Consider the following 23155-nt stretch of genomic DNA (forward strand, 5'->3'; position numbering starts at 1 on the left):
CATGCCTCCATTTCATCTAGTTCTTCTGGAGAATACTCTTGTTCTTTCATTTGGGGTCTTCTTCTTTTTCTTCCCATTTTGGCTTCTTCTTTGTATTTACTACCTTAGCTGTTAAACTAATCAATCATTAAGCCGATCAGTTATTAAACTAATCAATGTTATCAGCAATCGGGTTTAAGCACCACAGGGTGGGGTAGAGTAATTCTTGTGGGTGAGGCTATTGCTTCCCCTCAGTCTGATGCCATTTGGAGGGGAGCGCTCTGCCTGAGAAAGATGGCTTCAGCGACATGGTGAAAGACTCAGCAGAGAGATCCTGGTGGCTATTCCTTCAGTCCTCTCCTCAAAGCCACCAAACCCAGAAATGTGTCAAGCATCTCTAGTACATACTGCCCTCTTTCTGCCAGAGCTCAAGGTAAGTGGTGGCAAACAAAATTTTGTGCATTAGTCCTTTAAGAGTCTCTCTGCATCTCTAGCTCTCTGTCCCTACAAGCAGAAACCTTGCTGCTTTTCACAGCTGGAAGTTTCTGGGTTCTTTTCTGGCTCTGGTGCTGTAGGCTGGGAAGCCCAGCTTGGGATGTTAGACCTCACACTTATCAGGGGAACCCCCTCACTGCTAAGATATCCCTCCAGACTTCAGCTGCCACCTGTGGGAGCCCCACCAGCCTTCTTGTGTCTCCACACTCCCTACGAGTCATGTTGTGGTGAAGTGGTTTCTTCTGTGTGTGGTTGTAGGCTTCTCTCCAGCTAGTGTTAATATGTTACTCAGCATGTCTTCTCTACAATTTAGTTGTAATTCCAGATTATTTCTGTGAGGAGGTTAGTGTAGTTTCCACTTACTCCTCCACCATCTCAGATATTTTTCTAAAGAAGACTTACAAAATGCTAACAGATACATGAAAAACTATTCACCATCTCTAATCATCAGGAAAATACAAATGAAAATGCATGTGAGGCATCTTCTCACACCTGTTAGAATGGCTATCAACAGGAGAGGAGGTAACAAGTATTAGCCAGGATGTGGAGAAAAGGAAGCCCTTGCACAGTGTTGGTAGAATGTAAATTAGTGCAGCTACTATGGAGAACAGCATGGAGATTTCTCAAAAACTTAAAAATATAACTCTCATATTATCTAGCAGTTCTACTTTTTGCTATATACCTATAGGAAAAAATAACAGGGTCTCGAAGAGATATCTGCACTCCCATGTTCACTGCCGCATTCTCAATAGTTGATTTATGGTAACAATCTAAAAGTTTATCAATGGATAAGGAATGTGTAGTTTACAAATGTACACCCACACACAGGAATATTATTCTACCATGAGAAAGAAGGAAAATCTGTCATTTGAGACAACATGAATGGACCTTGAGGGCATTATGGTAAGTGAAATAAGTGAGACGGAGAAAGGCAAAAATTATTTGACTCCACTTTTATGCGAAACCTAAACAAATGCAAGCTCATAGAAATAGAGAATAGAATGGTGGTAACCAGGGGCTGGCGAATGGGGAAATGAGAAAGTATTGGTTTAAGGGTATAAACTTCCACTTAGAAGATTAATAAGTTTGGTGGGTCTAATATATAGCATTGTAAACATAGTAACTCTATATTATATACTAGAAAGTTGCTAAAGGAGTAAATATGAAAAGTTTTCAGCATAGAAATAATGGGGTTAGATGTTATCTAAAGCTATGGTGGTAATCACATTGAAATACATAAGTACATCAAATTAACACACTGTATACCTTAAACTTATACAATTTTATATATCAATTATAACCTAATAAAACTGTAATAAAAAGAAAATATACATGTTAAAAATACTAGGTGCTGTTTTTTTACTATACTAAAATAATTAAATAAAATTGTTAAATTAATATGCTCATAATTTTAATTTAAAGCACAAACACAGAATAATCAAAATGACAAACCTAAGTGTCATCCCACCTTGTTATTTTCTGTGAATAATTCACCTATCACTCAACTTTGAATCCTCCTTTGTAAAATGTAAGTAATGATACAAACCTCATTGAACTGTTTTGAGGATGAAAATTAGATTAATGTAAAAATCATGCCTAGCAATTAGATGATACATTTCACAATTATTATTACTTTTTAAAATAATTTTATTATAATGCAAACACTTGAACTTCAATTTATAATTCTAACTATTAGACCTCGAGTTTTTGAGACTTCCTCTGTCTTTTAAGGATGCTTTATTGTGTTGTTCCCACTTCTCAACAAGACTAAGAATTTTCATCTGGAGCAGAATGCATGCAGGGCGAGGCAAAGGTAGGTTTACAGTGGTGATCATGCAAAACACAGAGTTTATTCTTCTAATATTATTATTGTTAGTTATCATATTATTCTCCATATAACAAAACTGTAAATCTACTTTTGCCCCACCTTGTGTTTTAATATATATAGTAAATCTGTTATCAGAAAGGGACCAGGATGAAGGCAGGTCTGTCCCAGCACAGTCTGGAATATGTAGGTTCTTGTCTTCATGTAGAAAAGATTTCACAACACCAGTCCAGGTAATTTTGAGAGTACATTTACTAAAGCTGGGGGCAGTGAAACAAAGAAAGGGTTTAAGATGAAAGATGCAAGATCATAGCAATGGAAGTGAGCCTAGGCTAGGTTGACTAAATGCAAGAAGGGAAGTTACAGTAACAGAAGTGAGACATGCTGGACTCAGGAAACAATTAACAGAGGCAAAGGATGACAGCTCTTGGTGCCAGGTTCAGAGGGTGGGTAGCCTGGCATGAGCTTCTGCTGCCCGCAGCTCCCCCAGTTACAAGTCTCCTGGGAACCTTTAGGTGAAAGAAAACAAAGATACACACCTGAGGAAAGAAGGGACCTGGGTGTGCTCAAGGGAGAGTGTGCATTGGCATCCTTTGTCTAAAGGGTTTTTTATGTTTTCTAAAGACGGGAGTTTTAGGACAGGTCTCAGGGTAGGATGGATCTTAATAGAATATTCATCAGCTTTCCACATGTGTCCTTTAATATGGTAATTCATCAAAATAAGGTGATAGGGGAGTTTGAGATCATTTTCTGGTCGACTTCACTGTTTTACTTTTATATTGGATTTGTCTGGCTCTGGTTGTTGTTGTTGTTGTTGTTTAACTCCCCACAACTTCCTCAGTTCTGGGGGTTGGCTGGTACTAATAGCACTCATTGGGTCTTTGTTATCTACCTCTCTGACCAGGGTGTTTTAAGCTACTCACTCTCTATTTGGGGCAAAGGTATAAACTATGTGCTCCTAAGAGTCCTTGGTTAGAAAGACAAGATCTTGTGATTTATCTGTAGCCTGTTAATTTCTAGGTCTTTTTAGCCACTCATCTCAGTTTTCCTCATTACACTTGCCAAGGAATTTCCTAGCTACTTGCTGTCCTGCCTCAGATTCAAGTTGGCATTTAATCACCATGAAATTACACATATTTTGAATTCAGCTTAAAATCCAGATACTTAGAGAGGCGGAGGGCATTCTTGTTTGGTGATATATCCTTCAAATATTCTTACCTCTCATGATCAACTCTGTAATACCCTCTTTAGAGTTTAAATTTTTCATTTGGTTCACGATTTTGACTTTTACAGAAATGTTGTGGGGAGAACTACATTTCAAGAAAATGGTGTTGTGCTTATGGAAGGAGATTCTATATAAAAAAAAACATGGGATCTTGTACAAAAGAATGCACCATAGAACATTTTCTCTGTGTGTTATAACTAATAGAAAGACTTTTTCTGATTTTTTTTATTTAGTGAAAGGTTTCATTTAGTAGAGTATAAAAATCAGCCTGGAGATAACTGAATTTATCTCTGAATGGGATGAAAAAGTAAAAGGACTTCTTCTGTATCCTCCCATGTGATAGTCAATATTCTAAGTGGTTCCACAATAGTTCAATCCTGGATTTTGGCAACAAGAGCTTATGTCAGGGTGCTGTCAATGCCTTTAGGATTTTAAGGGGGAAAAATCATAGGTTGGTTGCATAATATTTCCTATTTTGCTTTTTGTTTTCTTATCTAAAAGAACTTCCTATTTTCTGCTCATTGACACTGTATAATTTTAGTCTTGAAAATCATTTATTGTCTTTTCACGTTGTCACTCATTGCCATCTTGTGAATGCATGCAATGCATAGCTCTAGAAGGCAAGTCTTCATGAATCCTTACAATAACCAGCATTTTCATCTCCATGTTTCAAAAATGATGGCCATGTATAATTTTAACTAAATTTGGTTGCTGGATAAATCCATGAAAGGACTAAACATAAAAATTCAAATACCATTTCCAAGACTGTGTCGTTTGGTAGACTGACTGCTTAGGTAGGAAGCTGTATGCACAGATTTTATAAAGATAGTGCAACCTCTGAAGACGGCGCAACTGGGAAAACCATTGAATTGTAAGTTGAGAAGAAACAAGTTTTACTCCTGATTACACTACTTGTGATACTGGCCAAGTTACTTATTAACTATCATGTATGTCATATGTCATATATGACAGGATGTTGTGGGACTCAGAACTTGAAAAACATTTACAACACAAATTTATAGTGCTCTGTATTATAATGCTTCATTAATAGACATTTAAATCATATAGTTCTTGCACATGAAAGGGAAGAAAAGAAAGTTAATGTTGATTTCTGCTACATATTTATTGATTTGTTTCATCCTCACTGCCACATAGGTAGTATTTAGATAAGAGCATCTTACAGCTTGTTCAAGATCACACAGCTCGTAAGTTAAGGAAAATTGTCAAAGTCAGAAATTGATTCCCAGTCAAACTCTATTTCCACTCGATGGCAGTTACTCTCAGAAGTTAGTGAATATGTTTGTTTTCCAGTAGAAATTCAATACACTTCACTGTCTTCATCTCTGTTAGAGGGACGGGATGCGTTGCATATTCAGGAACTAAAAGTCTTTAGTTACTCTTTGCATATTACATTTTTTAAAAATTGAGAATGTATATTCTTATTCATATATTTAAATAGTTTCACATGATTTAAGCTAGGTTGGCATTCACAATTTTGCTACACATTTCACTTAGTATAATAATCTTTTCATTTTAAGATGGTTCAGGAATAGAAATTGTGTGAGGGTCTTATAATAATGCATAGTTGTGGGGCAGAATTTCCTAAAGTATTTGACGCCAAGTTCCTCTATATTCGGATAGTACAGACAGCTCAATAACTGGATCTGCTTTTTAAAAATATACGCTTTTATAAAGTTTGGAATTATGCAGTTGATTTGAGCCCAAAAAACCAGATATAAGTTAAATATAGCTTGTAAAAAGAATATTTTGTTTTCAGGAAGATTCCTCCAGGAATGTTGCTAATTAAGGTTACTTTATTTGCATAGTGCCATCCTTGTTTCTGCACTCTGAATGTTGTTAGGAAAATTTGGGGGAACATGCCTCATGTCCTGAAGCATTTAACATTTGTAACCTATTTTCTTAGAACTTGCTTTTCATTTCCTGTGCTGAACAAGCCAGTGAGCTTGCCCTTTAATATATAAAAAATAAACTTGAAGAGAGATTGAGCAAGGAGAATTATGGTGCCTTGTCATTTTTTATACATTGAAAAAGACGATTTTTAAAAACCATTGTGAGCATGCATACAATTGAACAAAATAGATATTTAATGCCATAGCACATCTTCTTTCCAGCCGATACATTTATGGGTTAATTTATAGTCAATATCGTATTCAATCTCTGGTGACTACAAAAAACATATAATTATTTTGCATTCTTATTGCTTTCATATATTCTTCTAGTCATCTGAATTATTATTCAGAAGGTAAGAACAATTAAGCAAGTAACATTGTTGCTATGTACTTCTAATATATTTAGTTTATTCTTTAGACTGAATATATAAATTTTGCATGTATGCATTTAAATCTCTGAATTGAAGATAACTTTAAGTAATTTTAATAATAAATACGTTTTCACTTAAAATATCCTAAGAAAGTATCCCTTTATTCTACCCAAATATAACAAAATTTCTGGCCATTTATCATCTTTTTTCATATATATTTAATAAAATCAAAAAAGGAAGAGAAATATAATGAAGTAGTAACACTTACTAGTTTTATTTTGCTGTATAAGAGTAACATTCAAATATTTCATTTTCATTTGGTAAAGATTACTTAACTTGGATTTCACTTGATACTTATTTGAAAGTAGAACTGGTAAAAAGTGCTTACGAATACATACTTTACTATTTTATTCATTCAAACACTTATTGTGTATTTATTACTGCTGAGCATTATGCTAGATGTTGAAGATACAATGTTAATAAGACACAGTCTTGTCCTCAAGACAATGTATGGGTAACTAGACAGTTAATTGACACAATTTCTGCGATGAAAGGAAGTACAGGCTGCCATGGGCACACCTAGGAGGACACTAATTTCACTTGTGAGTGATGGAGAAGTCAAAGGGAAGGAAATGGTGTTTTAGCTATGACCTGGAGGTTGAGAAAAAATTAACCAGATAAAGAGAAATTATATTGGGTGGAAGAAACACTCTGGTTTAAGAGTTTCTTCAGGTATATATCAGTTCCTTTTCCAGTCCTCTGTTGATCAACGTAAAATTGGAGTTTACCTTGGAGAGCATAGTCAAGCCCCCGTTTTATGGTTGAGACTCAAGGCCTTGATAACACTTACCTCAAGTGACAGGATGATCAGAATTTTGGCCCAAAGCTGCTACAAACATCTCCCCTGAGGTTTCCCAGGAAATCCTTACTGCACGACTCCTTCTGCAATTTCAAAAAAAAAACAAAACAAAAAACAACCAACCTTTAGCAACTTCGATTTTGAATAAGACTATCTAAATCTTTATTTAAGAATACATGATATTTAATAAGTAATTTTTTTAAATTATGGGCCCTATTCAGTTTCCCAGTTAGCTGAAAAAAATTGTAGTTAACTGACTTTGTGAGATATTTTTCCCATTTTAGTAGCAATATTACACTGAGTAAACCAAATGCTTATGCGATTGCCAGCCGATATTATTGCTGTTATTGTAATAAAAATGCTCAGTTACTCACAGTTCAGTTTGGTCATGTCAAGATGACAGCCACAGAGTAAAAGTCAGTTAGAAAAATAGAAGTGCAAATGTGTTTGGGTTTAATTGCTTCAAGTAAATTTCAATGGGGAACATCTAAGCTGAGGGAATGAGAGTATTAAGCAATGATTTTCTGAAAATGTGAAAATTGTTTTACTATATTTTAAAGATGTCTATTTTGGGAATCAGGTTTGTTTTCTACAGATGAAAATATAATAAAGATTTTTATGTCTGTTAATTTGTAATATTTTAGAATATTATAGGGGCAATTTGTGGGTCCTGAAATATATTGAGGTAATAATTTATGACCACTTTTAAAGAAATGGATTTCATTACTGTTAAGATTTGTTGAGGTCACAGGGAGAAAGACCATAACTGATGGTTGAGCCATTCTAGTAGAACACAATTATTTCTTGCCACATGTCTGTTCTATTGTACACACATTCAGATTTATGAAGATGTCAACAGGTTCTTAGTTATAATGAGCCCACAAATTAAAGATGCTAGAGATATGTTCATGGTGTTATATTATAGGTTTTTCCTAGGCAACATGTCTGTGAAATTGAACATCAAGCATTAAATTAATGGAAAAGCTTCCAGCTCCAAATGGAGAACAAAGAATAATTGAATTGCCACCCATAAAAGCAATCTGGTGAACTATTTAAAAAATAGTGAAGGATATTAATATGTTCTCAATTTTAATAAAATAAAGCAATATGGCATCTCATGGCTTTATGGCTAATAAGCCAATGAGAGCAAAGTAATATAAGTTCACTAGCTTTTCAATTACCCTAACACCCCCCTGGAATTGTTGGCCAGCTTGAAGACGGCCCTGCCTATGCTTCTTCATGCACTGTTTTTCCTTTTGTAAGTGCATTTTATTTTCTTTCACTTCCACATTGAGCAGAACCGTGAAAGAATAACAACTCACCAGAATATCTAAAAATGAGATTTGTAGGGATCAGTGGGATGCATTTTTTGTCTGTAAATGCTCTTATCAGGAAAGCTTTATTCTTTAAGAAATAATAGTGTGTATTACAATGTAGAAACTTAAAAAAAATCTTACCATCTGGTGTCCCAGGATCTCATGCACTTCAGCATGTTTTTGAGGTTTTATTTTCCAATGAAATATTATTAGTTGTTGTATTAAAATAAGACTGAAGGTGTTGTGTGGACCAACAATCTGACCTCCAGCTTTGCTCAGGGTCTGACCTCGTGCGGTGAGATACGGTGCAGTGAGCAGAGCTCTTACTTTAGCGAGGTAAATCTGAAAGAGCACCAGGGAAACTTTTCGAAGTTAGATATAAGTAAGGTCTCTAACATCTCTTTTTCAGTGAATGGCAGTGTTCAGGGTGCCCGCTGATAAATGAAGTGCTGTCAGAATTAAGTGGCTAGACAAGCTAACCCCTTCCAGTCCAGGTAGGATAAGGAATCCTTGGTCCCCTTGGCCCTGCCATTGTACCACGCTGTTCAGCTGTGGCTGCTGTTGTACCCATATGAGATGCACTAAGTCACTTGGCCACTAGTGAGTAGAGCCATTGAAAAAACAGACAAAATTATACTTTTGAATTTTATATGTCGAGATTAGAGGTTAAGCAATCCTGTCCTAAAATATAGGAAGAAAAATCTTAATGTCCTTGCTACAGTGTTTTTTCTCAATTTTTCTTTTTTTTTATAAATATTTATTTTTGGTTTGGTAACACTTATGTCTTTATTGTTGTTACTTAGCAACAATAAATGCAAAGTAAACAAAAGTCAATGTCTAGAAAGTTAATGATAAACACGTAACCACAAAATGTTTGCTTTACCATGGGAGCCACCGTGATATTACTGAGCAGATGAAGGCCAGAAACTGCTGTGAGCTTTAAAATCTACTTGAAAATTTAGGAGATATTTTAAGAACTCAGACTTCAGCAAATATGTATAAAATTAACTTTGTGAAGATTGATTTTGCATTTAGATCAAACTGCTGGCTTTCAATTCCAAGCTTTCTTGTGCATACACAGAAAACGAAGCAACAGCTCTTATTGTGCTGGTCCCATTAACGGAAGAGTTCACAGACACTTAGCACAAATTCGATGTGTCATCAGATATTTCAAATAAGATATCGAAAAGTTAATTCCAATAAATGTGATATTGTTTCATCTAATTCATGTAAACTAACTAAAGTTTTAGGAAACTCATTAGGTCAAAGGTAATGTATCTGACGTCATTTTGAATGCTAATATAAACTCGATGTTCAAAATTGAATATGATTTTTTGGAAGTGACAGTGTGAAACATGTTGTGGAGGCAAAACAAAGTTCTTACTAGGAAAATCTAAGAGGTGGAAATGGGATTGTGATGAATACCTAATGTGTAACTGTAGAAACTAGTTATAACATTATACCAATCCGAATAGAAATTGAAGTGTGAAAATGCACAACTATTTTTACATGGAGAGAGTGAAACTAACTTTGAAGCGAAGTTGATGTTGAGTGCCACACAATACTTCTGCTTTGTAGTGTAGGCTTTCTGAAACATTCCTTTTAGCAATTTGATTTTAACCATATATGAGCTGTTGAAATTTTTTTGTAAATCAGGCTTAAGCACTGCAATAATTTTTAATTACTTTGGTATATAAGGCCTTTACATTTTGTTTATATTCTGTTTAAAATTTCTTTAAAATCTTTAATCAAAGTATTTAAAGAACAGTGCACAAAACAACTTTGGCTTCTAAATCTTTTATTGAATCAAAGCTGCATTTAAAATAAAATATGCAAAGAGAAAAACATTAACATTTACTCCCAAAACACCATGAGAGGAACTGAACAACTTAGATGATGAGAGTGTATATATACAGTGTTTGAGATTTAAGTTCGTAACTGTGCTTTAGAATTATTCCACTTACACAAGCCTCTTTTAATTGTGTCCCCATTTTTAACTTGATAAGTTTGTATTCTGTGGAGGAGGGAGCCGAAATTAAACAGCCTTACAGTTTCATAGCACCAAGATAGGAAAATCAATCACAATAAACATAAATAGAGATATTATTTGTGAATTTTATCTTACAAAAATATTTGTCTAAGGAAGGTATGTAATGAGACAAAACACAGTAGCCATAAAAATTCATGGGCTAAAAGGTTTACACAATTTTTTTAAAAGCCACTCAAAATTGAGAAGAACTTTCATTAGACAGAGTTTGCTCTCATCTCGCTAGGTAGCTTAGCACCTACAGAGCAAATATTTTGTCAACTAAAATATAATCTTCAGAGAGGAGTCAACTGAAAGTGTCATTTTGTTTAAGATGTCAATTCATCCTAGTTTAGATGATAAAATGTACAAGCCTATTATACTGAGCAGATTGTATGTGTAAACTCAGAAACATTCCAGGTTTTCTGCAGGCAATAAAGCGTATTACACTGTTTCAGTGGGAGGCATTAAAAAATCTACACTTCCCCCTTTTATTTTGAATTATTTTTTATTATATACATGGAGGAGAAGTGTGAAAATTATACAGTTACAGGCAAGGAGACTTTCACAGAGTGAATAGGTCCATGTAGCCAGCACCAGGCCATAAAGACAACACACCCCACCCCCTGCAAGAGCCCTCCAATCCCCTTCAGGTACTGTACTCTCTCCCTCAGGGGGATCCATCTGACAGCTACATACATTTTTAATGCATTTTATCATATGCAGGTTTTTGAACTGTATATAAAAGGAATCACATATTTATGCTTTTTCTGTTTGATTTATTTTATTAAATAACATTTTCGTGAGATTTATTCACATTGGTTCAAATTGGACCGTTGGTTTGATGTGACACTCTAGCATTATCTACTTTAGTATATTTAGCTCAATTACTTGTTTGAAATCTCATGAACACCTTGGGAAAATCAAGGCCTGGGGAAGAAGTCTGTTTCCTCTACATATTTGTGACTAAGAGTATTGTTAGAAATATAATAGAGATTAGAAACAAACTATCAGTAAGTGATTAAGTGTAGGGGGAATTCAGCCAGTTTCATACAGCTTAACATATATTACCCAATCTAATGTAAATACAATTTATGAAATAAATTAGTGTTACACAAAATATTAGTTTCCTGATATTTGAACAAACATGATGGAGGTTCTCCAATTTTTTTAAATAAAGTTGAAAAACTTCTAACAAACTAAATCAAACAGAGGTAGATATGACATATACAATAAAAACAAGCGCAACAGCAGTTACAAAAACGATAATAATACCCCGTGCTTATTTGGGGTTTTTTCGTACGTGCGGGCCCTGGTGTGAAGTCCTGTTTCACGTTGACCCATTTTATCTCAGGAGAAACTTAGACTTAAGTATTTGTATTGTATTAACTAGTTGGCAAGTGGGAGACCTAGAACTGGAGCCAAACTATCTAATTTCAATGTCTATCCTTTGAACACACTAATGGTTCTCATTAAAATCAAGAGGGAAAGTGCAATAAGAAACAACAGAGAGAATAGAGGTTTTTCCCATAGCGTGATTCTTCCCCTGCTTTAAATAATGTTACATATCATAAGGTGCCCACGATACAAGGAGAGCCCCGTGAATGGATGGCACTAGGGTGCAGTGACGCACAAGTTCTTCATGAACGCCGTGCGGTGACCAGACATGCGGCTCTCACTGAGCTGGGAACGAGAACCAGTGCTTTTTCAATTTTGGCTTTCTTGGCGCTACAGTAAAAGATCTTTTAAAACTCAGTTTTCTCCCACGTACCTCTCATTTTTATTCCTCTGACACATTTTTCACTGCTTTCTCCTCACCACCCACTTCAAGGTCAAATATCTCCCTTTCCCACTGTGGTACTTGTGCTCCCTCCTACACCATTTCACTCATTCCTCCTACCTGCTTTCCTAATGTCTCCTTTCACTTGAAACAAGTGCATCTTCCACCTACCTGCACGAAGATCGGAAGATTCCCTTACATTCTAGTTACCGGAATTCAAGTAGGCACACTTTTCCCCAGGCAGTCTTATTTGGAAAAATGATAAGTTTGCTTTTCTAGTCAAGGATAAACCTAATATTCTACATACACTCTTCTAAGTGCAAGCATTAAGTGGATACAGTTCCTTGATGAGTCCTAAAGTATGACACTTTTTTTGTAAGATCTTACATAATCAGGATTTGAAAGCTCATTTTTCATTATTTATAAATGAGAATAAATATTCTACTACCATATTTTTGTATTAGTAAGCTTTATGATAGTTGGTGAGTTTTGTATTATTCTCTTGTTAGGTAGCAATTTAAAATTGTGAATTTTGCTCATTGATAAGACATTCTACATTATTTTAAATTTCTAAAGAAGTTTTAATAGAAAGAGATTTTTTAATAAAATAGATTGTATACATTGGCCAATTTACTCATTAACTCAATTTCAACAAACATTATTTGCCATCCAGTATGTGCCAGGCAGTAGTGCTTCACAAGGAATACAGCGCAGTAGACGACAGGCGAGGCCCCGCTCCCCTGAAGCCTACAGTTCAGTGGAGTCGACAGGAAAAAACAAAAATCACAGTACGATATGCAGTATCTTAGAGCTTCTAATATTTTCTCAATTATTGACCAGTGGCCCAAGGAGATAAATGAAAGGTGGAATGCAGCAGTGGTGGGGCAGGTCCAGGGCTTCTGAATTTTAATTTAATATGTAATACTTCGAACTTTAGATTCTTTTAAGGACCTAACAAAGCACTGCTACACGTGAGGCTGTCAGTCAGGATTGCACTGCATACCCACTCCTACATTTGCTGTGTGGCTGACTTCAGAGATTGAGTTTTTGGCTTTCCAGCTCGGGAATGAGAGTGGGGAGAGCAGGCATCCAGTCCCGTGTAACCCACATGGGCAAGCCCTTAGGATGGCAAATGTCTCTCATCCGTAACACGAGGGGGCTGGAGCTGTCAGGGTTTTGCACCAGCGGCCCTTGGACTCCTAAAGAGTCTGTGAGTAAAATTATGGAAAACTATAAATTTAAATGAGAAAAATACCTTAGTTTTCAAAATCTTCTAACTGAAAATTAATGTTTCCTTTAATTATGAGTAAATTGTAATTGTTTTTCACCAAGAGAAATCACAGATACTTTTGTATTATTATACACTTTTTAATGAATGCCTCAAGTTGTCATTTAAGCTTATCATTATTGAGAAATTACAATAATTACCAGATACACCATAAGAGCATGCCATTAAATACATTAATAAATAAACATATATAGTACTATAACAAATTTTCTTTTAAATACCATAATAAAATCATTTCAATATAACTTGTTTCCTTTATAATCTTATATATTTTATCTTGTGAAATAAAAAAATCCAGAGAGGATACAGAGAATGATTATATAAAATAAAATATTTCCATATAAAACAGGCTAAACATGTTCTGTCTTAAAATACCAGTAAAAGAGGGGCTTTGCAGAAAGTGATATTTGAACAGAGAGCTGGGCACGAGGAGCAGAGAGTCATATGAAAACATCAGGGAGGAGACTCCAGGGCAAGGCATCAGCCTAGACGAAAGTCCCCAAAGGACAAAGAACTCAGTGAATCTCATGGGAAACAGGAAAAAACGATGAGCAGGGCAAGAGTGAGTGTGTGTGTTTACCCCCGCCGTGCTCAGCTGCACAGCTGAACATGCAGAACTTCTGGATAAACGAATTTCAATGAGGGTTCTGGTTTGGCCAAGAGAATTCGACACATCAGGAAAGAGCAGCGAGGATATATTCTAGGAAGGGTCACTATGGAATTAAGACAATGGCTACTGTCTTAATCAGCTCGGGCTGAAACACCATGAATGATGAGTTAAACAACAGAAATTTATTTTTCACAGTTTGGGAGACTAGAAGTCCAAGATCAGGCAGCCAGTAGGGTCATGTTTTAGTAAGAACCCTCCTCCTGCTTTGTACCTGGATGTCCTCTTCCTTTATCTTCATGGGTTCATGAGAGAGAACACGTCTGTTCCTTCTAATGAGGCCACTAATCCCATTTATAATGATCCAGCCCTGATGACCTAATTACCTCACAAAGGTCCCACATCTGAATAGTGTCACTTGAGATATTAGGGCATCAACATGTAAACTTGGGGGGACTCAGATATTCAATACACAGCAACTATGGCGATGCAGAGTTTATACTTCAAGATACTTTAGAATTGTTATTGCTAAGATACTGGAAAATAGACTCAGTGAGGTAAGGAGTGTTTCCTTCATCATTTTATATCTGGATCTTAGAATTGTGCCTGGCACACAGAAGGTGCTTAATAAACGTTAACAAATTAAATGAATGGCTTGCATGTGCAAGAAAGATAAAGAATGACTGCCAGCCTTCTGAATAGATGCAATTTTTAAATTAGGGAGTAAGGTATGGAGAAATGGTTTTTGGTCATTTCTTAAGCATTGATGTAAAAACAAACATTACTATCTTCATTTTCTTATTAATAGCAATCTTTTTGGAGCAACTATTATAGTGCTAATACTATTAATAGCAGGTACTGTAAGAAAAATGTATGAAATATATGATTCCTTCCTTTTTAGAAATAAGAGCATGTGGGGAATATGATTAAAATTTAGGCAGGTATGGTAGAAAAGGGCAACATATTTGTCCCTGGAAAAATTGAAAATTTAAAGAAAATGCAGAAATATTTTAAGTATCTTTATTAAAAATTCTTTAAATCTTGAATTCTATTTCCTGCTAAATTATCAATCAAGTGTGAGTATAATAACAACAGTTTTGGAATTCAGGGGCTAAGAGAGTCTGCTGTCTTTCTAAAAAGTATTATTTATGGATTTACTTTAGCAAAGCTGACAATAACTTCAGTAATCAATAAATTGTGAAAAGGCCTCAAAAGGGAAATTAAATAGTCTCTGGCCCTGGCTAGTGTGGCTCAGTTGATTGATTGCCGGCCTGTGAACCAAAGGGCTACTGGTTTTGAATCCCAGTCAGGGCACATGCCTAGGTTGTAGGCCAGGTCCCTAGTTGGGGGTGTGCTAGAGGCAACCAATTGATGTTTCCCTGCCTCCCTTTCTTCCCCTCTCTCTAAGAATACAAAATAAAATTTAAAAATAAAATCTCTGGATTATATATTTACTGAGGTTCAAGAAGTCTGATCAACATTTTCCTTTGAAAAAATAGGTTATTATGCAATGGGTCAACTAGGTAATTTGTTGACGATAATTACCTCTTATTATATAAATTATTAGGAAACAAAATAAGGCCAAGGGAAATTAGATATTCTAGGAAAAATAGACAACTATTCTAGAAAGTCATAATCCAAGTAAGAAGTAAACAACATGTAACATTATTTAGAACAAATTAATTAAAGAGAAAGATCATGGAGACTATTATGTTAGGTGAAATAAGCCATTTGGTGAAAGACAAATATCACATGATCTCATGTACAAGTGGAACCTAATGAACAAGAAAAACTAATGAGCAAAATAGATTCAGAAGCATGGAAACAAGAAACAGACTGACAGCTGTAAGAGTGGAGAGGGAAGGTGGGGAGTGGTTGAAAGAAGTTGAGCAGATAGTCAAAGAACATACATGAATGACTCGTAGGCATGGACAACCACGTGCGGATTAACTGTGGGAGTGTGGGTAGGCTGGGTGGAAAGGGGGAAAAAGTGGGACAACTGTAACAATATAAAACATAAAATATTTAAATTTTAAAAAATCTCGTCTGATTCCAAATCCTGTTCTTCTGACACTGTGCTTTCCTGCACATTGCTAAATGAATAAATAATTAATGGTGTAAAAAGAGAGAGGAAGATCATGTATTTGGCTTTGATGATTGGTTTCGTTTAAGTGGCCCAGACGTACCAATGCAACTTCCTTTTCTCTTCAAATCCAGTGCCATTAGTTATGCACTCCTGTATCGTTTCGAGGTTTTATTCACTTGATATTGCAAAACTGTTTAGTGTCATATTCAACAATCCGACTATCCCCAAGCATGGAAGACTTAACTCCTAAAATAAACGTTCTTGAAGGACAGAGAATTTTGTCGTGTTCGGTATTGGATGAATAGCGCCAAGAGCAGTGCCCGCCCTGGTACACAGTGAATATTCCTGTGGGCCAGGAATGGGGGACAGAACACATACGTTATTTACTTCAACAGAAGTTTGGGGCAGGGAAGATGGAGACAATGTAGAAAAATAACTTGTTGCAAGTATTCCTTAAATAATTTGTTGTAGGTATCCCTTACAACAAATAGTTAATAACAATAACAGTAACAATAATAATGATAGCAACTATAATAAACATACATATCTATAAAAATCAATAAACAGGACACAGCACCTATCCTCATGGAACTCACAGGCCAACTAGATACCAAATATAAATAATTTAAAAAATAAAATGTGACAGCTTCTATGATGTGGGCATAACAAAATATAATAGCAAAATTTTTTTTTAAAAAGAAAGGTAGTTCACTCGAGACAGGCTGGGGGACCTGAGGAAAGGTGTAAGAATACTCAAGAAAATTGGGGATTGATTTTAGCAAAGAAGGTAGCCTATCCAAGGGACCTCACCGGCAAAGACCGCAGTCTGTGCCAATCCGGTGTGGGAAAGAGCTGGACCAAGACTGGGGAGGCACATGGAGACTGACCCAGCACATGCAAGGCCTTTAAACTACCCTCTGTATCTCTGCACAGATACAATTTTTCCCTAAAACCTGTGATCTCATTCATTTGAAAAATGGTTATGGAAGATATTTCTGAAAAACAAAAGGCAATTTGACAACTGAATTTAAAGCTCATTTAGAAAAACAGTAGGAATGGGAGGAAGATACTTAGACTATCATGAAAAGAGGGACCATCTTTCTCAAAATAGTGGCTGTAAAGATCCTTAGAATAGTAACAGTCCTATCTATTAAGATCAGCTTCTCTCCTTCCAGCAAAACAAACACCACAATACAAATTATTTAAGAAAGTTTATCGTGGGGCCCAATGGTCCCTGAACCTCAATTTTATTGTGTGCATTTTTCTTAAATTCCCCTGTGAAAGAGAGATTGTAATGTATCCATATCTAGTAGCTGTCCCTTCTAACTGCCCTTGAATTATGAATGTTGAAGCCACCACTAAAAGCAAAAGAAAGAAAGAAGGGAGGGAAGAAGGAGAGAAAAGGTAAAAGACACAATAAAAAAAGAAAAGAAATAAACTTATTAATATTCCAGGAATTCCTGCTCATTGCTATACTTCAGCATTTATTGGCAGAAAGGCAAATATGCATCTTGCTTGCTTTGTTTTTCCTAAAGCACAACTTAATTAATGCTGTCGTGCAGCCCCTGGTAACAGACTCAGAGCACAGCAGTCCTCCCGTGCCACAAGATCAATGGAACCCTGGAAGCTACAACAGAAAGAAATTAGAACACGCATCAAATTTGTGAAGCTCATAAAGAAAACACATTTGCCCTTCATGTATTTTTAAAGAGGTTCTTGTTTCATTATGTCTTGTAAATGGTTTCTCTTTTCAGAACAGCAGACAGAATTGAGCTTTCATAGTAGCTTATTTGTCAGAACAGAATGCCATTCAGTTTTACTCAAGATTTTAGTGATGATGTTATCATATTTAGATGCCCAGTTATTCCATAGGGATTTTGTGATGTCTGAGAATTTGTCATATAAGGTTATTTATTTGCCTGATTTTCTTCCTTCCTGACTGTTTAGCACTCAAGAATCGAGTCTTTTTTCCAACTTGGAAAGATGAACTTTTGATCCAATGGAGACTTCAGTGTAGATCCCATTATCTCTCATGTCTTGTTTTCAGTAACATCAGATTGTGTAACAGGAAAAATAAACCTGATAATTTATAACAGTACTTAGAAGTATGCATTCATTTAAATCAGTTTGCCTTTAGATCACATAATTTTTATGAAAATACTAGTTTTGTATTTATGACCAGTAAGTAATTAATTTAACCCAAGACCCAAGTCTCAGTACCATAGAACTGAGTTGCATTGGAAAAATACAGTTTTATGCAAATAAAAATCACATCTCTTTCATTCTATACATAGTTATCTATTGTATCAACATATGCCTTTTGATTTTCCATGATAGGTATTTGCATTTGTTTTTCTAACACTGAGTCATTCTAAATGAAATAATTTATTGAAAACTGCATAATTAATAACATTGTTTTCAATGCAAATATTGAATGTAAATTTTTTCCAGTTTTTTTATATTTGAATAACAAAATGAATGTATTCCTCAAGGTATTTTACTATCCACGTGTGGTTGTCTTCCTATATGTAGTAAGTCATTTAAGTTTTTACTTGAAATAACTATTTTGAAAAAAAAGAAAAGCTGAATAATTATTTACAAAATTGAATATTTTGTTGCTTTTAGTATTCCATGGTATTTACAGCAAATATTTTATGAGAAAAACACATTTAACTTATTTTAGTTTAAACTTTTGCAATATTTGAAAAAATATCGGGGCCTTGGTCGGGTAGCCCAGTTGGTTACAGCATTGTTCCGATATGTCAAGGTTGCAAGTTTGATCTTTAGTCAGGGTTCACACAAGAAACAACCAATGAACGCATAAATAAGTAGAGCAACAAAGCTATTTTCTCTCTCTCTCTTTCTCTGTCCCTTTCTCCCTCTCCCTTTCTCTATTTCTCTAAAAAAAACCCACAATATATAAATAAAAAAAGAAAAGAAAAATGTTGGGCTCAATATTCTTAGATATATTGAAAATATTTTTCATTAAAATTTTTAAACAGTATATAATTTGTGATATCTTAAACTGTTCATAGTTTCAACAGCTATTCTACAGAGATACTGTATGCCTATTATATCCATTGATGTGAGATTTTTTGCACTGGTTAGATGATCTATTAGTAGGTCAAGGTCCCCCATACATATTTTAGTATTTCAAAGTAGTAATAGAAATTGAAATATATGCTCATATTTTTGTTGGTCACCACTGCCTGATTTGTAAGCCTTGGTTTCCTTATGCAATGACTGATTTCAGTGAGCTGTAGGATGTTTAATAATAGATTTTATGACCTCGTTTGACATATTGTGTAAAGACTATTAAACTAACTCTAATCCATGCTATCAGTATAACTTAGAAAGAGGGTCATTAACTTTCTTACTACGGATTTAAGATTGACTTTCCTTATTTCCCTTCTATTACAAGTAATGATGCACAACTTTAACATACTTTGCTAAAGCTATTTTTGTTATTTTGTAGAAACAATTTAAGAGTTTAATATCAGCAATGCATTTATAATACTTCTAGTATCTCTGGAACATAGATGAAAATACTACCTTTTTAGGCAGGGATTTAAAAGAATCACTATTAAAAATTACTAAAAATGTATGTGCTCTTGATTAACACTGGCTATTATTAATTTAATATATGTAATCAATATTTTGTCAGAGCAATTAAATCCAAGTTTTTAAAAAATATTTTAGATATTTTATTCTCAGTTTACTTTTAACATAAAATTTTCTTTTTTCTGTTTAATTATTTTATTGTTGTTCAGTTATAGTTGACTGCATTTACCTCCCACCCCAGCCAAACCCACCTCCCCCCCTTGCTTCCACTGCACACCCCTTGGTTTTGTCCATGTGTCCTTTACAGTTGTTCCTGAAAACCCTTCTCCCCTTTATCCCCTCCCACCTCCCCTCTGGTTACTGTGAGACTGTTCTTAACTTCAATGTCTCTGGTTATATTTTGCTTGCTTTTTTCTTCTGTTGATTAGGTTCCAGTTAAAGGTGAGATCATATGGTATTTGTCCCTCACCGCCTGGCTTATTTCACTTAGCATCATGCTAGTTGAATATGAACAGGAAAAATGTTATCAGTGTAATGAACATTACACTGAGTTAAGGTATTGTACAATTGCATTATTGTATTACTTCATTACTGCATTCAATAAAAAAGTTAATGCTCAAAGGTCCACCATGCTCCCTAGAGACCCCTCCACTCAACTACGGTGGCCACCATTCCCACTGCCCCTAATCCTGCCAGGCTCAGCTCCTAGTCAAGCCCTGGGACCCAAGCCCCAATCCCACTGCCCATCCCGGGCCTGACTGCATCATCACACATTGCTTGACATCTGAAGAAGTATTTGATAGAAATTGGATACCTATGGTTGATGTCCTAGAGAACTACTTGGTAAAAGAAGGTTGGTAGATAGAGAAATTGCACTTAGAATTATCAATGAGCATGCTGCCGTTCCTTTGGAGACAGAAAACAGTAAGGGAAGTAGAGGCTCCAATGGCAGTGTGTGGTGACATGTATGCCCAATTCTTAGATCTGATGAAACTTTTTGAAATAGGACGTTTACCTGCTAATGCACGATGCTTTATTCTTGGTGATTATATGAGCAGAAGTTATTTTAATATAGAGTGTGTCTTATACTTGTGTGTCCTGAAGACTCTATGCCTAAGTACCTTGTTTCTCCTGAGAGGTAATCATGAATACAGACACCTTAGGATTTTGCCTTTAAGCAGAAATGTAAAATTAAATATTGATAAAGAGTCTATGAAGCTTGTATGTAGCTTTTAATAGCCTGCCTCTTACTGCACTTTTTAAAAAGATTTTACTTATTTATTTTTAGAGAGAAGGAAAGGGAGGGAGAAAGAGAGGGAGAGAAATGTCAATGTGTGGTTGCCTCTCACATGCCCCCACTGGGGACCTGGCCCGCAACCCAGGCATGTGCCCTGACTGGGGATCAAACTGGAGACCCTGTGGGTCACAGCCAGTGCTCAATCCACTGAGCTACACCAGCCTGGGCTCTTACTGTACTTTAAAACCAATAATTTTGTGTGTGTTCACGGTTGACTTTCACCGGAAATGCACACACTGGATGATACTAAGATTTTAGATAGAGTTAAAGAGGCACCGGCATGTGGGCCAATGTGTGACTTGTTATGGTCTGATCCTGCAGAAGATTTTGGAAATAAGAAATCACAGAGACATTTTAGTCAGCACAGTTCGAGGATGTTCTGATTTTTATAGCTACCCATCAGTGTGTAATTTTTGTAAAACAGTAACTTGTTATCAATTATTAGAGCTCATGAAATTCAAGATGCAGGCTGTAGAATGTACAGAAAAAGTCAAACTACAGGGTTTCCTTCACTATTACAGTTTTTCGGCACCTAATTATTTCGATGTCTATAATAATAAAGTGGCTATATTAAAGTGTGAAAATAATGTGATGAATAGTCGGCAATTTAACTGTTCTCCACATCCTTACCAGTGGCCCAGTTTTATGGATGTCTTCACATGATTTTTGCTGTTTGTTTGAGGAGAGTGACGGAAATGTTGGTAACTGTTATGAGTATTTGCCCTGATGATGAGTTAACTGATGACTGAAGGTGAAGACCAGTTTGATGGCTCAGCTGCAGCTCCAAAAGAAATCAAGAAACAAAATTCCAGCATTTGTTTATTCTGGCAAGGGCCTTCTGTGTTCTCATGGAGGAGGTGAAAGTGTGCTGATGCCCAAGGGCTTGACTCCCACCAGGACGTTTCCTAGTGGAGTGCTGGCTCGGGGACGGGAGACCCTGCAAAGTGGTGATGACGTTATGCAATTTACTGTGCCTCAGAGGGACTGGGGCCCACCTCACTCTTCTGCTCACAATGCACGTAATGCACGCAGGGAATTCCTTCTGACTCAGCAGCTGACGCGGGCAGAACACTAGTGTCCTAGTGTTCTAGTATGACACGCAGTGCCTGAGTAATCGCCTGACCAGAGCAGAAAATTGATAGAATGGGGACTTGTTTCAACAGAAAATAACGGTCAATCTCTCAGCTTTTTGTGAAATGATCTGGAAGCAGCTCATATTGTAATGTCTGAAATATTTATTGTTTGTTTGTCTAATGCACTCTTTAAAAAGAAGCCCTAATTTCAGAATGTGAATCAAGGATATAGCATAATATACCATATTACATTACTAAAATGGAAATGTAACTACAGGTTTTTTATTTTTTATTTTTAAAATTTATATAAATGTAGTAGATTCTGTTTTCACTATCAGATAGTTAATTTTAGAATTAATAATCTGTTTGGGCCCCAGAACATTACTTATGCGTATACTTGCCAAGATATTTTTGCGAGGTTTTGTACCCTGGTCAAGGATGCCATAATTGTTTTCTGTATGTTTGTATGTATAACTGATTGTTTGTAGTATGGTTTCCTTCCTCTGCAGATGAAACTGCTTTCCTAACCCTGTCTGTCTTCCTTTAGGTTAGCAGTATGTCTGTAAGAGTATGTTAAATGAAATTATTCTATCAGACACTTGTCTGTCTTTTGATGTAGAAACAACTTTTTTATTCTTGTTTATTCCATTACAGTTGTCCCAACTTTTTCACCTTTGCCCTCCTCCACCCAGCCCAACCCCCCACTCCCACAGTCCATTCCCACACCTATCGTCCACGTCCATAGGTCACGCATACATGTTCTCCGACTAATCCCTTCCCCTAGAAGCAACTTGGTAGCACGTTGTTTTGAGGTTTGCTATATGTCTTGCTGAACTTTGTGCATTTTGAACATGAAGGTAACATTAGATATTGTCATTGTTATAAGGGGTTGAATTTCAATCTTTTAAGTCAAATAAAAAACTTGTCATTAAGTGTGCCTTTATTTAGCATGAAAATAAAACAAATTGTACATGAAGCAAAAAAAATAATAATGCTCAAATATTCCAGTGGCTAAATTGCTCTCCTTTCTGATATTGCACAAATACAGGTAGATAAAATGCTGATTTTTCTGAGCATAATAAAGCATATAAAGAAAATAATTTCTTTCAGCTACGTCTTTTTCATAAACTTTATGTGTATATTATACACATAATTGTGCATGTAGAAAATTCACTTTTTAATTACCTGGAGTTATTAAGTAGAGATATTTGAGAAATACAGTAATGCCAAAAACTTAATGAATCTAAGTGTATATTTTCTACTTTCCTGCTTTGTTTCCCAAACCTTTCCTATGATATCCCATTCGACTCAAAAATGGACCATTTTCAGGGGTAACCTGAAAACACTAAAGGTATAGCATATAACTGAAACCATACAGTAGAGAATGAATTACTTTTAGGACTATTAGTAGGCTACTCCAAATCTTAGCACTAGTTTAAAATTTTAGCGAGAAAACT

General features: G+C 35.6%; 1 pseudogene; it reads left to right on the forward strand.

Moving 5' to 3' along the window:
- Positions 1-21700, forward strand: part of LOC112307775 (serine/threonine-protein phosphatase 2B catalytic subunit beta isoform-like) — a 156648-nt pseudogene extending 134948 nt beyond the window's left edge.
- Positions 21701-23155: the final 1455 nt, after the last annotated feature.

The sequence above is a fragment of the Desmodus rotundus genome, chromosome 3 (assembly GCF_022682495.2).
Source record: "Desmodus rotundus isolate HL8 chromosome 3, HLdesRot8A.1, whole genome shotgun sequence".
Taxonomy (NCBI): Eukaryota; Metazoa; Chordata; class Mammalia; order Chiroptera; family Phyllostomidae; genus Desmodus; species Desmodus rotundus.